The sequence below is a fragment of the Cyanistes caeruleus genome, chromosome 6, assembly GCF_971803275.1.
Source record: "Cyanistes caeruleus chromosome 6, bCyaCae1.hap1.1, whole genome shotgun sequence".
Taxonomy (NCBI): Eukaryota; Metazoa; Chordata; class Aves; order Passeriformes; family Paridae; genus Cyanistes; species Cyanistes caeruleus.
The window spans coordinates 25,702,569-25,722,742 of record NC_141706.1 but is presented as its reverse complement, the minus strand read 5'-3'; the positions used below and the strand labels follow the sequence as shown (position 1 = coordinate 25,722,742).

Sequence of the window (20,174 nt, the reverse complement as noted above, 5' to 3'; positions counted from 1 at the left end):
GCGGTCCAAGGGAAGAGAGAAAGGGACGGAAATGGGCTTCACTTTGTTAAACAGGTGACCAGCTACTCTCACGGCTTTTGTCTCCTCTACGTGCTGATTGAATTTATTTAGAGAAAGACGGGAGCAGAATCTCTTTCCCTCCGCCCCGGTTTCAGAATTATTGCATCTCCTGGGGGGAAGGGTTAGAACTGAGACATTTGGTTTGGAAATGACTCACTCGGCAGCGCTGTGGAGCCGGAGGGTCTATTTTTAATATTTTCAAATGGAGAACTTCCCCAGGTCTCCTGGCCGCGCTGCGCTCCAGCGGCACGGCACGGCACGGCACGGCACGGCACGGCACGGCACGGCACGGCAGAGGAGCGCGGGGAGCCGGCCCAGCCCGCTCCCTTCCGCGGCCGCCCCCCGCTGAACATCCCCTTCGTGCCGCCAGCGGCATCGCCCCGGCCCCGCCGCCCCGGGCCCCCCCGGCCGAGCGGCGCCGGCGCCCGAGGTGGCGGTGGCGGCTCGCACTCACCCGGGCCGGGCTGCCGGGGCTGCCGCTCCCCGCGCCCGCCGCACGCACCGACACACGGACGGACGGACGGACGGACACACGGACGGACGCGCTGCCTCCTCGCCGCGATCTGGCGAAATTTGCCACCCACCGGCCAGGATTTTACACTTCCTGGCGGCCGGCCAGCCCTTGCTGCTACAGCCTGCCCCGGGCTGGCTCCTCCCCGCCCAGACGGGAGCCGGCCGGGCCGGGCCGGGCCGGGCGGAGCGGGGCAGCCGCGCCTGCCCTCCCCGGCTCCCACCCCGCTCCGCCTCGGGCTACCCCTCCCGTCCCGCCCGAGTCAGGAAGTGTAAATTCTTCTGACCTTAAGCGAAAGAAAGGGAATGGGAAGGATGGAGGGGCTCGGGAGGCCCTTGGCGGGGAAGGGCGGGTCCCGCGGGGCGCTCCCGGCCCGGGTCTCGCCGGCTCGGCCGGGAGATGCTGGAGCTCCGCCGGCTCCTGGCTCGGGGCGCAGCCAGCCAAAGCAACGGCTCGTGTAGCACGGGGGAAGGGATGTGCCGCTTAAAGTCCGGGTTTACTTCATTTTGATCTCATGGTTCCAGGTTCCCCTGTCAGCCGCAACGCCGTGCAGTTTGCTCTGTTCTGCTGTCACAGCTTGCAGCAGGTATCAGACAGGAAACTGCTGGAAAAAAAACTCACTTGTAATTCGGGATCCTTAAAGAGATTAAAAGCCGCAATTAGTTGCAATCAGGGAGCAATCGCATGGAACGTGTAAGTGAAATAGTTACGCTGACTTCTGGAGAGCTACTCATTAATTGAAAACACTTGAGACTTTTAAATCCTTAAAGGAGACAGACCAAATTGGAAAAATAGTGTCATTTTATTGAACTGTTTAAGAACCTTTTGTGAATTATGCACCATACTGGTGAAGCTTGGTAACCTGATGCACTCCTTAAGAGAATTCAAATCATAACTTTACACCTGAGTTATAGCTGGTCTCAAAATGAAAAAAAGCTGATGCTACTCTAAAACCAGTATGTTAATCTACTAGTTCATGCTGGGATCCTCTAACACTTTTAAGTTGTGTCGATATCCATAATAAGCTTAGATAAGAGCAGCTGCCATATTTTTTGTTTGTTAAGAGAGGTATTCTCATGTCTCTTTTTTGCTATCTCCAGATGTTTCAAACAAAGACTCACTGTGAATCTTACTTGCTGTCCATTGCTTCTACTAGTTAGGATTTGCTATTACGAACACGAAATCATTACCTAGGGATTGCAGACAGGACTTTAGTGCAAGCTGTATGGACACATACAAACACATATTTCCTGTCCCAGACTCATGTGTCGTATGATGAGAGTTGATACCTACCCAGAATATAAAATTGGTTAATCTACTAATAATTAAAAGTGCGTATTGACATTCATTCTGTGCCTGCTTTTCCAACAGTTACTTATTTTTCAGAGCCAGCACTGCTGAAGTGGGGTTTGAGTGGTGATCTCCATCTGTGACTCGTGGTATAGCTGGGACGTGACCATCGCTGCGGGTTGATCGACTGCAAAGCAAAGGTGTGACTTACTGTACTTGAACTGCTCTCCATGGGCCAGCAAAAGTCCTAAGGAATTTTCAGGTGAAGAGTCTGGTGGCCTGACATATTTGTTCAGGTGGCATGCTCCATTTAAAAGAATTTAAAAGTCAGGTTTTCTAAAAAAAAAAACACCGTCCCACAAGCTGGCATCTTTTCCCAAATTCTAACTCACATAGTTATGAATCAAAATTTGACTATACATTTCAGGTGGGGGACAAATTCCTGCATAAGGTTTATGAAGGAAAAGCTGCTTGCAATACCCATGTGGTTCTAGCTTCAGGACTACTGCTGAGGGACATCACTGCCACAACACAGACTTACTGTGACCATCCTGATGTATGGCTGGACTCTCACTTGTGGGAGAAGAGGAAGGAAAGACCTGGAAAGACTGCTGTCACCACACCAGAAGGAAAGGAGAGGTCATCTTTCATTTCCTCATTAGGAAGAAGTGAGGATTTGCGGAAAGAAAATAGTCTTTGTCTCTGAGAGTGAGGGCCCCTAATTATGTTATGCGGGAGCACAGGTACTGGGAAGACTTTAATACATGGCAGGGGCAGACAAGAAAGACAACTAGAAATATTAGCCCAGCAGAAAGAGATAAAAGACTTAGGTGGGATTCATTTTACCTAACTTTAGCTATCTGAGTCTATGCAAAACACACCTAGCTTTCAAAGTTAGATAAGGTAAATCCTGCCCTGCAGCTTGCCCAATTGGAATAAGGTAGCAGTGAAAGGGATCTGAAGAGAAAAGGCTTGTGTTCAGGTTGACAAATGAGAAAAATTACCTTGAATTGTTCTTTTTCCCCTTTTAGTTGTGGTTTGAGCAAAAAGAGAAGAACATGGTTTTGGAAGAAAGGTCCTTGCCTTACACAGACAAGTGATAATTCACAGGTGTCTGCTCTCTGTCCCAAAGACAATGTGTGGTGCAATTGCACTGCTGCGTGCTTTCTGTGGGAGGAACGGGCTCTTCCATGGCCTTGTCCCACAGCATTGTCTCAGAGAGCTGAAAAGCAGGCAAACTGACAGCATCAAAAATGTTGCCACAGACATTTCTATAATGAACAGGTATGTGAAAAATAGCTACAGCCTTAATTTTGTTTTTGCCACTCTGCCTTAACACCACATATCCTCTCTGTAGCACGCTCTATAGCGAGACTGAGCACACTCATGTCCTGCTCTCACACAGCCCGCTGTTCAATAAGAGCCTAACCACAAGAGCTGTGACTAACAGATGTGACCTTTTATTGGTTTGCTTATAATGCACTTGGTGATGGGATGAACCCACAATGTATCGCCTTTGCTTTGGCTGTGTGACCCGACAGGTTTTCAGCATCATGTGCTTCCCAGAAACGAGTCCTGGGAAAAGACCCACGGTGTAGTCCATGGGGAGGGCAGTGAGGAGAGTCATCATTTCTGAAGAGCATTACCAGTTCTGGCACTAATTTTCAAATAGCTGTGGGTTGCAGCTAAAACAGGCTAAGAAGTCACCAACCTGCATTTTATTCTTATCCTATCCACAAGCACCTCTTGCCCTTTCCATCTGCAAGGATTGCAGGTATTTACCGCATCTGTCCAATGTGTGGTGGGGAGGAGGAGCCAGGAAAAAAAAAATCGACTCAAACTAAAGTGCATGATTTTGGCAACAAAGGATTAGGCAATAATCTGAAGTTGCCTTGCAGATTTTAGCAAGGAGTATGGGGCAGACGAATGGAGATAAGCTGGGAGCAGCAACCTGCTATCACATCTCAGACAGGGAGGACATGTCTGGTAATCCTCAGTGACACTGGAAATTATTTAACAAAGCAATTCATTTTTTTCTTAGGACTGTAGTGAACATGTATCAGTGATGCCATGAAGCTTAAACAACTCTTTCAAAGAGAATAAAAAAATTATTTTTTCTTTAGTTGCCATTTAATGTTCATTTTTATGATTTCAAGCTTGGGGATGAAAGGGGAAGGGAAAGAAACACCTCTAAGCTGTGGGGTTGAGGGTACGCTATTTGATTAATTTTACAAGTCAAAGCTCTGGCACAAATGATATTCAGGAAACAAAATGTAGTTCCACAGGGAAACATGCAGCTATACTACTACATCTGTCAAAAAATAATTCAAGTCACAGCTATACATCGAGAAGACGAATGCTCAGAAGCTGTAATGTTGAGAGAGACCTAAAATAGCAGGAGACCAGACAGTAAGTTAGACAGGCCCATAATTTGAGATGATGGGAGGGGAAAAAAAAACAGAAACAAGAAAACAATGGGATAGTAGAGTTCATAAACAGAAACTGTAACAAAAGCCTCTGTTACTGGTAGTGTAGTGGAAACTCTGTGGAATACTGCATTCAGTCCTGATTAACTTCTCATCAAAAAGACATCAATAAACATAAATAAATTATTTTTAAAAAAAAAAGCAGAAGTGATGAGGATTGATTTATAGACCCTGTCATGTGAGTTGGCAGAACTAAATACAGCTGTGCTCGGTGTGCAGGACACAACGCTACAAAAAAATAGACTCAGTTGTGTGGGACAACTTTGGTTTACAGAAGTGAGAGCATTACTATTGTGAGGAGGGAGAAACTAGGATGAAACAAGGCAAAAAAGATTAGGATGAGTATTGTCACAATGGCTTGGCTGTAAGATCCACTGCCTGGTGAAGGAGTTGCTGTGGGAGACTTCTTGTGGTATTTTAAATAAGCACAACACAGTGTTTATCCCTTGGCCTACCCAGCACAGTGGGCTAGTTGATCTTTTACAGAGGAATTTTCCATCTTTAATTTCTGTGTTTCTAAAGCTTCCTCCTCTATAGAGCACTGTTTGTCACGCCAGTGGCAAACCTCGAGGAGAAGACTAACAAAATAGCCCACAGGCAGAGATCTAAATGGAGAAAATAACTGAAATATGTTTGTGTTTGATGCTTTACAGTCACACCACAAATCAGAGCCAGGCAAAGGCAGTGGCAACCAGTATTCCTTACACTAACCTCTGCTAGAAACCATATAAATTTCCAAAGGTCATAAGCAAGCATAACTTTCCTTCCCTCTCTTGGCCTGTCCTCCTCTACTTATCACCACAGTTCCTCTCCTATCTTCGTGTTACTGCAGTTTCTTATATCTTAGTTTCACCAAAGTCAGCTGTGATTGCCACTGAAAAAAGTAATCTCACACTGGCTTTGGCTGTTAGCTCTGCCCCTCCCTTGTGCCATCAATATCTCTGTGACTGCACAGCAAATTGAACCAGGAAGATGAGCTGGGTTACAAAGATGAAACTGCCTTCACTGCTCGCAGAGAGCTTGACCTCCTTCACTGCTTGACAGAGAGCTTTGTGCTGTTGGTGGCAGCATCTAAAAAAGACAATGGGATCCAGTGTTGTGTGAGTCCCACCGCAACTTAAGAGTCTAGAAGAGCCTAGGGTCCAGGAGAGCCTCACTGTGTTGTTCTCTTAGAGTAAGGAAAAGGCCTGGAAGTAGAGCTGCAAGCTTCTCTGCCATGTGTGTTGCCTTGCTGTGAGCCAGCTCCATAGCCATTTAGGATCTGTAGGCTGTGCCAGTAAAGAGCTCACCACGGTGGCTAATTTGGGTAATTTTGGCAAGCTGGCCAACAGCTCAGTTACCAGCTGCAGAGAGGTTCGGTATTTCACATATCAGCTGTTTGCTGTCACCTAGCTTTGGGTTATATTGTCTTTGAAAGCTGACATCATTCTTAAGGTGAAATAGGTGAACACTGGTGAATGGATGCCAAATCACGCTGTTCTAATTACAGGAGGTTCCTAAGGTGTCTTCCTTTACTCATCCTGGACTTGATGTGATTCATCTCTTGGTTTTCAGTCTGTCTTTTTCTCACTTTCTACACCTCATTTGCAGACCATGCTATGTTCTGCAGGACAGAAGCACTCCAACACAGTGGAAGTCACTACTGGGGGTAGATTTCTCTTAGTGAGAAAAAAACAAGCTTTCCTCCTTAAAGCTCCTAAATGCATTTGGCACCATCATTTTGATGCAGCTCTCAGAGCCAGCTGAAAACAAATCTCTGTGCACATAGCAGAAGGACATGTTCACCTCCTGAGCTGGCTGGCACAAGAATCAGTTTAGTCAGGGGCCATGAGGAAATCATGTGCTGTACCAAAAGAGATCAGAGTAGCTCTGCCTATATTTATGTTCAGAGAGAATGTGGGAGAGACTTGAACCCTCAGCCATTCCACAGATGGCGGGATGATGGGCAGACAGGCCTTTTCCTCTAGGAGCAAGATTCTTACTTGTTGTTTTATGGCTTATGTTGCTGATTTGGCACAAGTGCTGACAACTTTTCCTCACCTCCCTGAGGTGACCCTGCCTTCCTTAATAAATGGGGGAATAATAGAATGCCATAGACAGAATATAGATGTTTACAACTTGGTGCTTATATACTCATCTGCTCTTGACTTCCACTGTAATTGCCAGGTCATCTTTTCCAGCAGTAGCAGTGCTGACCACACTGGAAGATGCCTTTACTGGCACAGGATCCTATTTTGTCTGCCCAGGAATGGGACTGTTCTGGAGGCTATGTGGGGGAAGAAGAAAACCCTTGGCCATTCTGAGTTTATCTGCACAGAGAAAGGACCTGGCAGAACGAGTCACAACTCAGTAACTACATACCTCTTTCTTCTTGACCAAACTATTGTCTCACAGAGTGTCAGTGACTTCTGGCATCGAAGTGATGGATACAGTGAGGTTACAGAGTAGGATTAAACTAGGGAGGGTGGGAATCTTTGGTGGACAAGTAGAGGCATTTGAAATGTTGACTGCATTTCAATATACAAGATGTATAGCAAGCAAGATGTAAATACCTATCATACACATGGGTTGTGGGAGGTATGTGGATAGTAAAGTGAAGGACAGCTTCATAGAATTCCTGCATGTTATCAGATGCTTCTGATCCCAAATTATCTATTGTTATCACATAGAGCCTTTGTACCAGACCACACCATATATCAGGAGGAAGGATACAAGATGCTAAAGGCACTGCATGCAGACTGTGTACCGACCTTCTGCACAGGATGGGTCTTTGCAAGTCAGAAGGCTCTGTGCACCTGTGGAATTCAGCTTGTGATTTCCAGAATAAATGCATTTAACTGGAGAATCCCATATGCAACATGTTCATATAGCTTATGAGCAGCACTTTATTGTGGCCACATGGCTGTTTATACAAACACACTTCTCCAGTGAGCTACCACAGTTTTTTGAACACCAGCTGTGGAATCTGTGTCTAAGGCTCTGTGTTTTTGTGGGGGGCAGTCATATCCCAACTGTGCCAGTATAAAGCTGGGTAAATCAGTTTGACACATCGCCAGTTCTCAGAATTTTTCTCAGTCTCTCAGGTTTTTGATTTATTTTCAAAAACTCTCCATGGAGACTGTCTTTATGTGGAATTTACCCTTCTGCCAGGCCAGACTGGAATTTCAGCCATTTAAAGGAAATATGAGATTTCTGTGTGTGTATGTGGTGCCAACTCACTAGAACAGACACAGAGACAACACTTGGGCTTTGCAACCACTAAAATTCTGTAAATAAACCAGCTTGCCTCTTCTCCTTCACTTCCTCTCTCCCTCCCCCCTTCCCTTGCTTCCCCACTATTTTCGCACCTTGCTGAAACATATGAAATCAAAATGGCAAAAACATCCCAAGGAAACAGTCATTTACTCTGGATTATTATTCACTGGATTTATGTACACCATGCCTTGAGCAAGCAGCCTCTCTCCCATCCTTCCCTTGCAACAGAAAAAGCATCTGCTGGGTCATGGCTAAGGAAAGGCACAGTCCTGACCTGTGGAGACAAACAGCTCTGGTGACAGCTCAGTGAAGCAATGCCTGGCTGGCACTGTGTCACACCCCAGGAGCTCTGCCCAGCAAGGTACAAATGCAGACTGACAGTGACAGACTGTGGTGTCCTCCTGCAGCTGGGGAATGTGCTTTATTAAGGGACTCTGCATTAGGGCTGCACCCAGCACAGGGGGTTGCACAGGGAGGGAGAGGTGATGATCAGGACTAGGCAGGGGAATTTGGAAGCGAGCTGCATGCACCTACATGTTGTCTGACAGATCCATTATCACCATGAATTATCAGCCTGTTTAAAAATTAGTAGTTCTACCACTAAGAGAGGCTTGCTTAGTTCAATTATACAATTGTTACAAGCAAGTGGAAATAGGAAACTCATTGTACACATCTGGCTCAGGTAGGCGAGCAGAGATCCCAGCTAGCTTGCGTTTGGTTATGAGGTGATGTAACATACTGAGGGCCAGAATGGGCCCCTTTAGCTCAGATTTCTGTCTCTGCCAGTAGCCTAACACAGATGCCTTAGGTGGACCATAGGAACAGGAAAAGCATATGGAAAGCTGACTTCTCTCAGTCATCTCCACCACTATTTTAGCCTGTATCAGCTAAGTTGAAGCTAGCACATGGAGCTCCTTGTGGTTCAATCACTTTTCCTCTATAATTGCAGTACCTTTGAATTTATTTTCACATCTGTGTTTTCCAAAGTCTGTGAAGGACTAATGTCTTGCTGGAGAAAACTCCATGGCATATATTCCTGATAGGAGGCAAAGAGAAAGAACAGCGTTAACAGAAGTTAAGTTGCTGCCAAATACACATCCCCAGCCTGATGCAAAGTCAGTGAAGTCAGTTTGAGCTAGCCTTAATGTGATTCCATATTGTCCCCTTCTCTACACACAGTGGTCACAAAATTAACCAAATAAAAGCTTTCCTCTCTTATAAATACAGAAGTCTAAGCAATAAAATTTCTGTCGTCTCCATTAGCCTTGAAAAAGACATTTTGCTGACATATAGGTATTTTTCTCATCTGATGAAAGTTGCAGTATGCAACAGTGCTCAGGATATGCACAGGATACACACTGCCTGCACCTACTTTCTTGCACAAGCCTGCCAGCAGGGACAAGAGGGCAGAAAGAACCAAGGTCAGCAGCTAACCCGGGAAGATCTGCATAGATCTCATAGCTGCAATGCGTTATTACCACTGTAATGAGCTTCCAGTGTTTACTGTACACACACAGATTGGTATGCAGGGAGATGGGCTGTCTGAGCAAATAAACTGAAAAGGCCAGGGTCCAAGTCAGACTGAACAATAGACTGGGGAGAATGCAAGACTCCTCTTTAGCTGGACTTCCCTCCAGGAAACCCTACTCATACTAAAGTCCTCCTGTATCCTGTGCCATTAGTCTGGGGGTGTTGACTCGGTTCCAGCTAATCATGTAAATTGTATTTGCAGAAGGAGGTGAGTGCAGGCTGCTGGATGCTCCCAAGAAAGTATTCTGGAAGAAACCTGCCTGCTCTAAGATGGGAGAAGAGAATGACCTCGGCATTCTGAGAGAGATTTGTCTGCTCAAATGCCCCCAAACATGACTGCTTCTTTAGTGAAGTAGCTAACCATGCATCAGACCTCAGAAATATTAAAGCTCCTCTCTTTCCTCTTATCTTGAGAAATGGGAATGGTTGTTCAAACACAGTGGTTCACATGACTCCAGCAGAAGGAGATTTTTAGACTCTGAGGCTCCCACTTCAAGATGTCTGGGGTTGGAACTGTGTAGTATTTGAGGCTTACTGTGGTTTTAAGCTGACCAAGACAAAGAGAGAATTTGGACAGGAAATTTCTAGCTGAGAATTAACACCCAAGCCCAACCCTGGGTTGTAAGAAAACTGTTTCTCAACCTTTTGCAATTAACAAGCCAAATAGTGTTTGGGGGGGGAAATAAAAGTGAAACGGAAGTGGGAATCTCTGGAGCATTCTACATACTACTAGTACTTGTAAATTTTATCAATTAATAAAGCACCTGACATCTAATTAATAAAATGTTGTGATTTTAGAAAAATTAAACTACACATTATAATGACAGCCTTTTTGACTGAGATTTTGAGTGGAATACTGATACTGCTGTCTTCCAACAGTCAGAAATCAGCAAGTATACCATTGTCTGGACCCTTACATTTTATGGATCAACAGTTGTTCATAGTTCACAGAGATTAAATTGATTGATAGTGGTTTGGAGCTTGTAATAGTGGTCTTGAAGACCAAGGTAGCTAGGATTTCTGTGTGATTTTGTATTTTCTGACAGTTTTTTTAATATGCTGCATATTCATGTATGAAGATAATAAGGTCACTGTACTTGCTTTTTCAAAAACAATGTAAAGTGCTTTTTCTTTTTGGAAATAAGTGAGATATTTTCACCTCTTTTAACAGGATTTGGAAGTAGACTATTCCTATTTTTACATTTCCTGTTTCAGGAAGGAAATAGGGTTTTAAAATTTTTGTTACTATAGACTTTTCTTTCCTAGTTGAACCAAATCTGAATCATTGGTGATACTGAAAGAGTTATGCTTCCTGTTTGCTTCTGCTTAAGAAAAAGTTCTAGTAAGAACTTGTTGAAAATGCAGTTGTAACTAATTAACATCCAACTTTCTCCAAATACTGTTTAACATTTACTTATCAATTGAATTCCTTACATTAAACAGTATCTCAAATGCCTTTCCTTTTAGAAATGCAGACAGGAAAATTCTCAAGGGTGCTGTGAGCACTCCTTACATTCAGCTGTAGAAAACATGTTTTCTCTAGGACTTCTGTCTCAGTTTATGGAATCAGAACATTTCCAAACTGTTTCCCAATGAAATGTAGCTGGGAGGATCCTGACTACTTAAAAATCACATTGACTCTAGCAATAAAAGCAGAGGCAAATGCTGCTCCAAATCTAATTTAGGTTGCAATATGCTGATTTTTACCTAGGATATGGGATTCTTCATGCAATTTCCCCTTTTAGCCCCCATCTTCCTATAGTTACATTGTAATTTTGTGTGTTGATTCAGCTGGAACATTCCACTCTTGAAGGGAGTCCATCCTCAGCAACAATTGAAATATTTACCACTTGTATAAGTTGTGAAACATTTTAGAATATTATAGAATAAACTAGCAATTTTCCTGACCATTACCAGCACACTTGCAGAAATGACAAATCACTTTCAGTGATATTATGTAAGCTGTAATTCACTAATTCACTAATGATCGTAGTCTATGGAGGAGTAAGAATTTCACATGGTCAATTTCATTTATGGGGAAAATGAAATTAAAAATTAGGAGCCTAATTTTCAGTAGGTTCTCTCAACTCCTGTTAAAAATCGGATCAAATTACATCTGCATGGTGAGGTCAAGCAGACCAAGAATCTGTAGAATAGATGCTCTACACAAACTGTTGCTGCTGTTAGAGGATCTGACATGCACACTAGGCATATTCCAGGGTTTTTTTTCAATTCAAGTCACCTTCATTTGGATGCCCTGGAGAGAATGCCTAATGAGGTCTGAGCATGTTGGATACACTTCTGAAGAACAGCCTTTCAGTTTAATGTCACTCAACCTAGCCCCTGCACTCAAAATCAGCCCCTGATGCAAAATGAAGCACAGGCAGTAGAGATGTTCAGGAGATTTTACATCAAAAATACAGTCCCAATCCAAACTAAAACCAGTGGAGCCACATCACAAGCCTTGCTGGCAGGATTGCTGCAATGGCTGTGCTCTGTCCCACGCTTCTGTCACTTCACTGCACACTACAGGCTGACACACCGTTCTGCTGCTTCCAGACTGGTGTATGAGGTCCTACTTTTAGGCACATTTCCTGAGGTGTAAAGCATCTATACTTCTCTAAACTCTGACAGTTTGTATCTGAAGGTATGAGAATTCATTCTGCTCCATTTCAAGACACGATTCAGAACAGTTGGTGACCCAGAGCTGCCTTACTACCAAAGCCCTGTGTTTGTGTTGATTTAAACATTGTTTTTACTGCTGGAAGAAATTTTTCCTGAAAGGAGTGCTTCAGCTGCATGGTAGCTGTGTCACTGCATAATGAAGTTGCATGATGTTACATCACTGTACACTGGCAAGGTGCTGCAACGGGAGGATTCAGATAGCAGCGCTCCCATGTAGCACTGGCTTGAAGAGTTACAGGCAAGAGTGGAGAAACCTTTAAGGCCTGGTTTACACCACTGTATTTACATTTTATATATGCCTTTTATAATCACAGGTTTTTATTGTATGTGGACACACTGAAATTACAAAATCAGCTACCAATGTCCAGCTTCTCTTGCAAGCACAGATTCTCTTCCTGAGCTGACACAAATCCTCAGCAAACATTGTTGTCACAGGAACTCGACCAATAAAACCATGCTAAAACCATGCCTGCAGCTGTCTCCCCTGAGCTCTGGTTCCCCAGGCAAGGGCTCTTCTGCTGATACAACCTGTCAGAGTGGGCATGCACTGGGTAAAAACAACCAAGTACCCCAGTGACAGGGCAATATCAGTAGCTATTAGCCAGGGAATTACTTCCTAGGGTTAATGTAAGCCTCATGATGATTTTAACAGAAAACGTACTGGGGAGCCTGGTTTGAACAACAGCTATCAAAACAAAACAAATTCTAGGTTCAGCTACATCATTTTTTTAAAGCTGTGGCACTCCTCACTCAGTAGCCCTTTGATTCAGCCTCTGGTACGATGAGGCACCGTGCATCACACATCAGTTGATGCTGATCTGTGGCACTATACAATGCTGTCATTGTGGAGACAAGGAATGAAGTTGGATTGTTTGCAGGATGTATCAGTCAGGAGGCAACAGAACAACAAGCACACCAATGCTTAGGTGCTCTTTTCAGCAAAAGACTCAGCTAACTCATCAAACTACATACCTTGGGATGGCAGGATTAAATACAGCACGTCCTAAGAGGCTGGAGGTTTTGCAAGCTCCATTCTGCAGTTTACTGAGAGGAAATAAACCACCACAGGCATAAAATGTTCTGAATTAATAAAAAAAAACCCCTCATTAAATTAGTAACAGCCAACAGGACATGCACTATATAAACACCAGAACTTTCTGCTTTCAGAAGTAAGCAACCAATACACAGCTCCCGTCTTTGACAAATCAGACCTGCCAAAACTCACACACTGAATGTGAGAGTCACACTACTGACAGCTCCCTCCTGCCCCACCACAGCTGGGTTTGCACCTCCTGTGCTCACAGGGTCACAGCTGCTGCTCTGCATCCCTTGGAGGCACAGAGCTACTGGGCACAGCACAGTGTGACTGCATGACCTGCAGAACTGCAATTTTTTGTTTGTTTTCACCTCCAAACAGCACCTCTCTCATGCTTCCCCCTCTGTGAGTTACGATGAATGCACACTAAATGGTTAAAGGTATTTTTTCTGGAGAAAGTACTAATTTTTGTTACACATGCTGCATTTACTATGGAATAGATGATAGGCATTGGGGATGAAGCCTGCTTTGGTGTATTTTACATAATCTGCTTGAAGAGCTTTGCTTAAAAGAAAGTAATTAGTTTATACTATTTTGCATATCATTCTTATCCTATTGGTAAGAGCCCAGCAGACAGCGAGTTGGATTCAATTTACTTGTGGCATAATGTTTCACATAAACATAGTCTGAAGTCTTAATGTAATTAGATAATTTCTGCTGTTCTGACGTCGCCTCACACCCCCTTGTTACTAACACCGGATATTTTGGAAACTCCAGAGAAAGACAATATAGGCTGCCAAGTGGAAACTTCTTTGAGAGGCTGGCTCATGGCCTGAAATTATAGATGCACAAACACAGCTGCATTTGTGCTATTTCTAAAATGCCAGAGGCAAAGCATTTAATATACATTTATATAGATATGAAACACCCCTCTGGGGATTTACTACTTACACACATGGAAGTCAACAGCGGCAGCAGCAGATAAATAATGAAAAAGTCAATTACGTTTTAAACATCCTTTTAATTTTAATAGTCCATAGTGATGTTAATAATACAGGGAAGGGTATTTTTCAAAGCATTTATCTTGACATTTACCCTTATGATGGCTTGGTAATTTAGGCATGTGGTTGTGGAGAGGTAGAGCTAAAGCTCTAGCTCTCTGGAGAAAGAGAAATAATTTATATTCCAGTTTGTTAGTTTTTACAATTCTGCTCTTCTGTTTGAAGGCATTAATAGAGGCTTTTCTGAGTATTTGTGTTATACCTTCTCTTTTGTGAGTTTTAAGCCATATAAAATAGAGAAAGAAACTGCTTTTTGTTGAAAACTGCTGTTGAAACTGTTTTCTGTTGCAGTTATATGTGTGATCACATTGTTGAAATAAACTGTGGCTTTATGATTTTATTGTTATTTCTTATCACCTAAATCTGGAGTTCTTTGAGCTAGCCAGCATATTAACACAGAATGAAAAGACAGGCATAGCTAGTAAGGCAGAAATAAGCCCTCCAAAGGTGTCATTTCAAACCAATGAAAGACAGTAATCGCAACAAAAGGGGCTTGAATGACTGCAGTATTTCCTCGGTAATGGGATATGAATCCTTTTGCCTTACTGAGATGTAACTTAAACTAATGGTGACTGTTCTCTCTCTGTGAGCTATTCTCATATGAAATGAACTGATGTGGTGGTTCTTGTTGCAGTTTTGGGTCACAGCCATGACCCCACAGCTCTCCTTACCTCCCTCTCTGCAGGCAGCCCGAGCTGCAGGAGCAGAGACAATGCCTGAAGTCCCCAGGTGCCCGAGGCTGCCTTGATCTGCCACTGGCTGTCTCACACCTGCCCTCACCACAGATGCAGAGGGAGCAGATGCGCAGCTGGCTTCACAGCTGGAGTGGTTCAGGTGGTTCTCCTGCGGCAGGAGAAGGAGCAGTGTGAGAGAGGCATGCTGCTGGGAGGCCCCTGGCACCCAGTGGTTAAAGGCAGGCAGTGCAGAGGACAGCGCTCAAGCGGGATTTAGGCTGTGGGAGACTGGAAGGGAAATGGTTAGGCAGAGTTTATAGGTTGTGTCACAGCAACATTGCAGAGAAGGGGGCTGGGGCATAGTGAGACTTTGTAATGAGCACAGAGCATGAAACTGATGAAATGTACCTACAGCTGGTTTGTTGATACTTGGCATCACTGCTGCTCCAGAGCCGGCCCTTGATGTTTCACTCTGAAGGTTAAATTGCCAGAAGTCACCAAGATGGCCTGAGGCCCCCCAGATGTGCAGAAACTGCTCTCCTGCCAGCAAAGGTTCCCAGTAAGAGAGCTCATCATCAACTACTTGCTACTGAAGGTAACTTCCTCTGCTGGAAGAAAGAAGCCGTGCGACTGAAACAGGCACGTTTGAGGCTTGCTGGTTTACATTGTTTTTCCTTGTCTCAAAGGAAACATTTCTGGCAACTGTTGTCAACCAATGATCTCCAGCGTGTTTGAGCCTTCCCTGGGCGCCTTCCCTTGCTCTGTATTTGCAGAGTTGCTGCACAGCGGTGGTCGCCTCCAGCAGCCAAAAGGGAGATCTGGGGGCCCATGCTGGTGCTGGCCTCTGCCTCCTTGCCCAGCTCCAGCATGACCACATCATGCTAAGGGACACCGACATTCAAACGCAGAAGGGGAGGAAAGGCTTGTTTACTTTTTTGCTTTTATAAGAGCTATTAAATGTCTTGCTTTTGTCTATGCTGGCTTGCTCCTCCTGTCTTGTCAGGGCTGACTCTGTTATGCCATTGGAGCCGCAAATACCTCATGGAAAATGTTTTGTTGCATGCTTTAATGTGCTTTATAAAACCAGATGCAGTTCCATTGATTCCTACACTGAATTTTCTCCCAGGAGTTTTGTGAGCATCCGTGAATGGTTGTTAAATCTGAACGAGACCTTGAATAAAGACAATGGTAAAAACTTGGTATGATGCTTAGGCCAAATGCTCTCAGCTGGAAAACACTCAAAAAGCTTCTTTTTGTCCCAATGATGCTTTTCACTTTGAACACATTCATAATCTCATGAACAGTCTGAGCTGCCTACCAATTTTATAGGGATTGTCTTGCAGCAGAGGGCAAAGAAAATTACCTTAGATGAGCTGTTAATGTGCAATGCCTTGGTTACGAGTGTTAGGCTGCTCGCTTTCCGGTTTTAATAGAGATTTACAGCAGTGTGAGGCTGCTCACTTTCCAGCTGTAGTGCAGACAACTGTCCACAGACCTACAGAGCACACAGAGTATCTGCTGGCACGAGCCTTACAGATCACATCTGTCAGCAGTGGTCTTACTCTCTAATTTGCAGACCCATTTGAAGAGTCTCAAGTATCAGCAATCCAAATTGAAAAGGCAGTTCAGCTGCTTCAGCTGAGAGGCCAGAGAGGAAGGAATACTCTCATCTGAAAGGTGATTGAAAACTGACACAGAAGAGTACAAACACGAGTGTTAACCACATGGTTTGGCTCCTTCTTAAAAAACCTTTACAGTAAAAGCCTGTCGGGATGAAAGGTCCTTGGTGGGTAGAGATGGGGCCAAATAGGAAAGGTGTTGGTTGTACATGACATACATTTTGTTGGGCCACTGCAAGAGATGACAGACTGGCAATGAACAGGGTGCACAGCCATGCAGAGCCAGGCCAGCACTGCTAATCATGCCCAGAGTGTATCTATCCCCAGTGCATCTACCCTATTCTCACTATCACAAATTTAATATATTTCACCAACAGAAATAAATGTAGGAAACTGGAAGATGAAAAGAACAACTTGCCTAAGCCTGTTAAAGCAAGGATTACCCATCAAATCCAGTGACCAGTTCAGAAACTTTCCCCAATAACACAGACCAACCAGTTTTTCTGAACTGCAGCAAAAAGAAATATGTGTCAAAATCCTAATTACGGGTGGCTGTTTGGAAATCCTCTGCTGGGAAGCTCTGCAGGGCTTAGCCACAGACTGGCAGGGGCACAGAGCTTTCCTCTCTCATGCAGTCAACATCCAGGCCCATGAACACACTTGATGTCATCCCTCTACTGCATTCCCTCAGAGCTAAGTTCTGCATTTCTAATTTGGAAAAGGATAGGCAACTTTCTTACTACAAGTGCACACACCCAGCAGGGAGCAGTTACAGAGCAGAGGCTTGCCTTGCAGCTGGAAGCCCTTAAAGAAGAGCCCACTCCTCTGAAACACACACTCCACTGAATACAGGCTATGCTGTGGGGGAAAAAAACTAGTTCTTCACATCAAATTCTCAATATCCCAAGGATTTCTCTCCCAGGGACCCTTGAATGGACAAAGTGAGCTGAACAGTTTGGTTCTTTCCCTGGAGTGTAAAAGATCACAGTTCTCCAGGTAAGAATTGTAAGGAAGCTGTATTTATCACTTCCTTTTTACTTCTCAAGGAGAAAACCAAAATGAACAAAATGCAGTACTTTAGGGACAACCATCTGCAGATACCCTAGCCTGGCTCAACCAAGAGAGAGTCACATCAGTCAGTGCTCAAGCTGTATCACCCAGGCCTGGGTGCAGGCAAATTTGCCAGCCCAGAGGCAGAGTTGAATTTTCAGACTGAATGACTGGACAATTTGGTTCATGAGATCCAACTCATTCCCTGCACACAGCGCTGTGACTCATCTGCAGGCTCTGAACTCACAGCTGAGTCCCCTTGGGTGATACAGACATGAAATCATGGTTAAAAAAGGGCTGTAAGAAAACACATCTGGAGGTCATCCAATCCATCTCACTCCCCTAAGCGGGTTTCTCTTTTCAACCTCAGAGAGAAGTGCCTCTGGCACAGCAGATAACTGAACTGGTGTTTCTCAAACCTTCCTGATAATCACACTGATCACAGGACCAGCCTTCCTTACAGGATGCAGTCTCACACTTCATCCCTGATAATTTCATTTTGGAGGCCTTGACCTTGAAGACAGAAGAAGGAAGGACGGAAAGAAGAAGGGAAGCAAGGGGAAGGAAGGGAGGGAGGGAGGGAAGAAGAAAAGAAAGAAAAGATCAAACCAAATAAAGCATTTTACTAAGCATTTCTGTCAGCTTCAGCTGTTTCAAATTTGATATTAAAGAAATGACATTTCAATTTTGATATTAAATCAAACCTGTCATTATTTCTTCATAATTATAAGGCTCCCAGAGTGAGGAAATTGCAGCAACAGAAGGTGGACTGGAGAATGAATAAAGTAGGATGCCAGCTGTGCTTACTGGCAAGCAGCATCTTTGTTCTGAATATGTGACTCACAGGTAAATGTTCTCTTGCCACACACACCCCTGTGAGAGCTGGCAGTGACAGTAATCTACTCTCCCCACGCTACACCCTCCCATCCTTTGCATCTCTCCACCTACTTGTCTGACAAAGTTCCTCTGTACAATTAAGTCCTTAACCCTAGTGTGGTGGTTTGACCTTGGCTGGATGTCCAGTGCCCATCAAAGCCACTCTGTCACCCCCTTCCTCAACTGGACATTGGAGAGAAAATCTAACAAAAGGCTCATGAGTTAAGGACAGGGACAGATCACTCACCACATTACCATCCTGGGCAGAACAGTCTTAACTCAGAGAAATTACCTGAATTTATTACCAGTCAAAATCAGAGCAGGAAAATGAAAGAACAAATCCTAAAAGCACCTCTCCCCCAGCCCTCCTTGCTACCTGGACTTAACTTTATTCTTGATTCACTACCTCCTCCCCACCAGCAGTGCAGGGGTACAGGGAATGGGGGTATGGTCAGTTCATCAGATGTCATTTCTGATGCTGTTTTCTCCTCAGGGGAAAGATTCCTTTCCCTGCTCCAGCACGGTGTCCTTCCCACGGGAGACAGTTCTCCACAAACTTCTCCAATGTGAGTCCTTCCCACAGGCTGCAGTTCTTCATGAATTGCTCCAGCGTGTGTCCCTTCCACAGGATGCAGTCCTTAGAAACATCCAGCGTGGCCTGCCCCATGGTCACAAGTCCTGACAGCAAACCTGCTCCAGCATGGGCCTCTCTCTCTCTCCATGGGTCCCCAGGTCCTGCCAGAAGCCTCCTCCAGCACAGGCTGCCCATGGGCTCACAGCCTCCTTCAGATGTGCAGTGTGGGCTCCTCCAGGGGCTGCAGGTGGATCCCCGCATCCCCGCGGTCCTCCCTGGGCTGCAGGGGCACGGCTGCCTCACCATGGCCTGCACCGGGGGCTGCAGGGGAATCTCAGATCCAGCACCTGGAGCACCTCTTTCTTGTCTTTCTCCAGACAGCCTGGTGCCTGCAGGGCTGTTTCTCTTACACAATCTCACTCCTCTCTTCTCTGGCCACAATTACATCTGTGCAATAATTTTTGTTTTTTCTTCTTAGCCCTGCTATCCCAGAGGTGCTCCCACCATCACTGATGGCCTTGGCCAGTGGCAGGTCCATCTCGGAGCCAGTTGGTTTGGACTCTGTTGGAGATGGGGGAATTTTCTAACAACTTGTCAAAGGCACCATCCCTGCAGCCCCCCGTTACCAGAACCCTGCCACAGAAACTCAATACACTAGGCATGGATCAACCTGATTTTACTAAAGTCTTGTAAAGTCACTGCTTTAGAAAGGCTCTGAAAAAATGTAAGTGTCCCTGTCCCCCAGTTAGATATGGCATTTCAGAAGTATTACTGCTTAGAAAAATTCTGCTTACCTCTCTCACTGTAGAAAACTTTAATCTTATTGGTTTGGGAACAAGACAAGCAGGCAGATTATAAGAGGTCAACGATGCAAGTACAAGTATATCCTGTGAACAATCCCCATTTCCTTTAGGCATACTTCCTCAGATTGTAACACAGTATTGCTTTTATCACACTGCCTTCATTCTGTTTATCTTTCACAACCTCCACGCTTACTGCTGATGTTATTAAATGCCCACACTTATCACTGCAGGACATTATGCATTACACAGAGAGTTCCATTACCTTCCTGGCACTCATGACAAAACTGACCTACCTTGATTCATCGAAAGACTGAAGCAGGGTCAAGAGAATGTGATTCTGGTTCTCTAGCTCTGAAAACCCGACCTCTCACCACTAACCCATGCTTTTTCCCACCGGGGTGCTATTATTTAACCCACTAACTACAAACCTTTCCTTTTGTAAACTAAAAATTAACATCTCACCATCCTTCCCTTCACTTTCTGTTCTATCCTAATGCGCAATATGGAATCTGTTCCTTCGCAAGAGTAAACCCTGTTCCCTGGCAGGCTTATGAAGCCCAGTGGAAGAAGCATTTATTTCTATGTTTGCATTTCTCGCTGTGCATATCCTGCTTACAAACCAACACAAATGGAAATGAGGATGGGGATGTGACAGAGGCAGTGA

At 44.6% G+C, this 20,174-nt stretch overlaps 1 protein-coding gene across 4 annotated transcripts in view; it reads right to left on the bottom strand.

The window, feature by feature from the left end:
* The window catches only part of PRR5L (proline rich 5 like), a 41,783-nt gene extending 40,480 nt beyond the window's left edge, over positions 1 to 1,303 (bottom strand). Inside the window, exon 1 of one of the 4 annotated variants that reach the window (XM_086894057.1) lies at positions 1,193 to 1,303. The gene's annotated coding sequence lies outside the window, so the exon portion shown is untranslated. Of the gene's footprint in view, positions 1 to 514; positions 757 to 857 lie in introns of those variants that run through there. The other 3 variants (XM_086894056.1, XM_086894058.1, XM_086894055.1) reach the window with 3 other exon arrangements.
* Between the last annotated feature and the right edge of the window lie 18,871 nt (positions 1,304 to 20,174).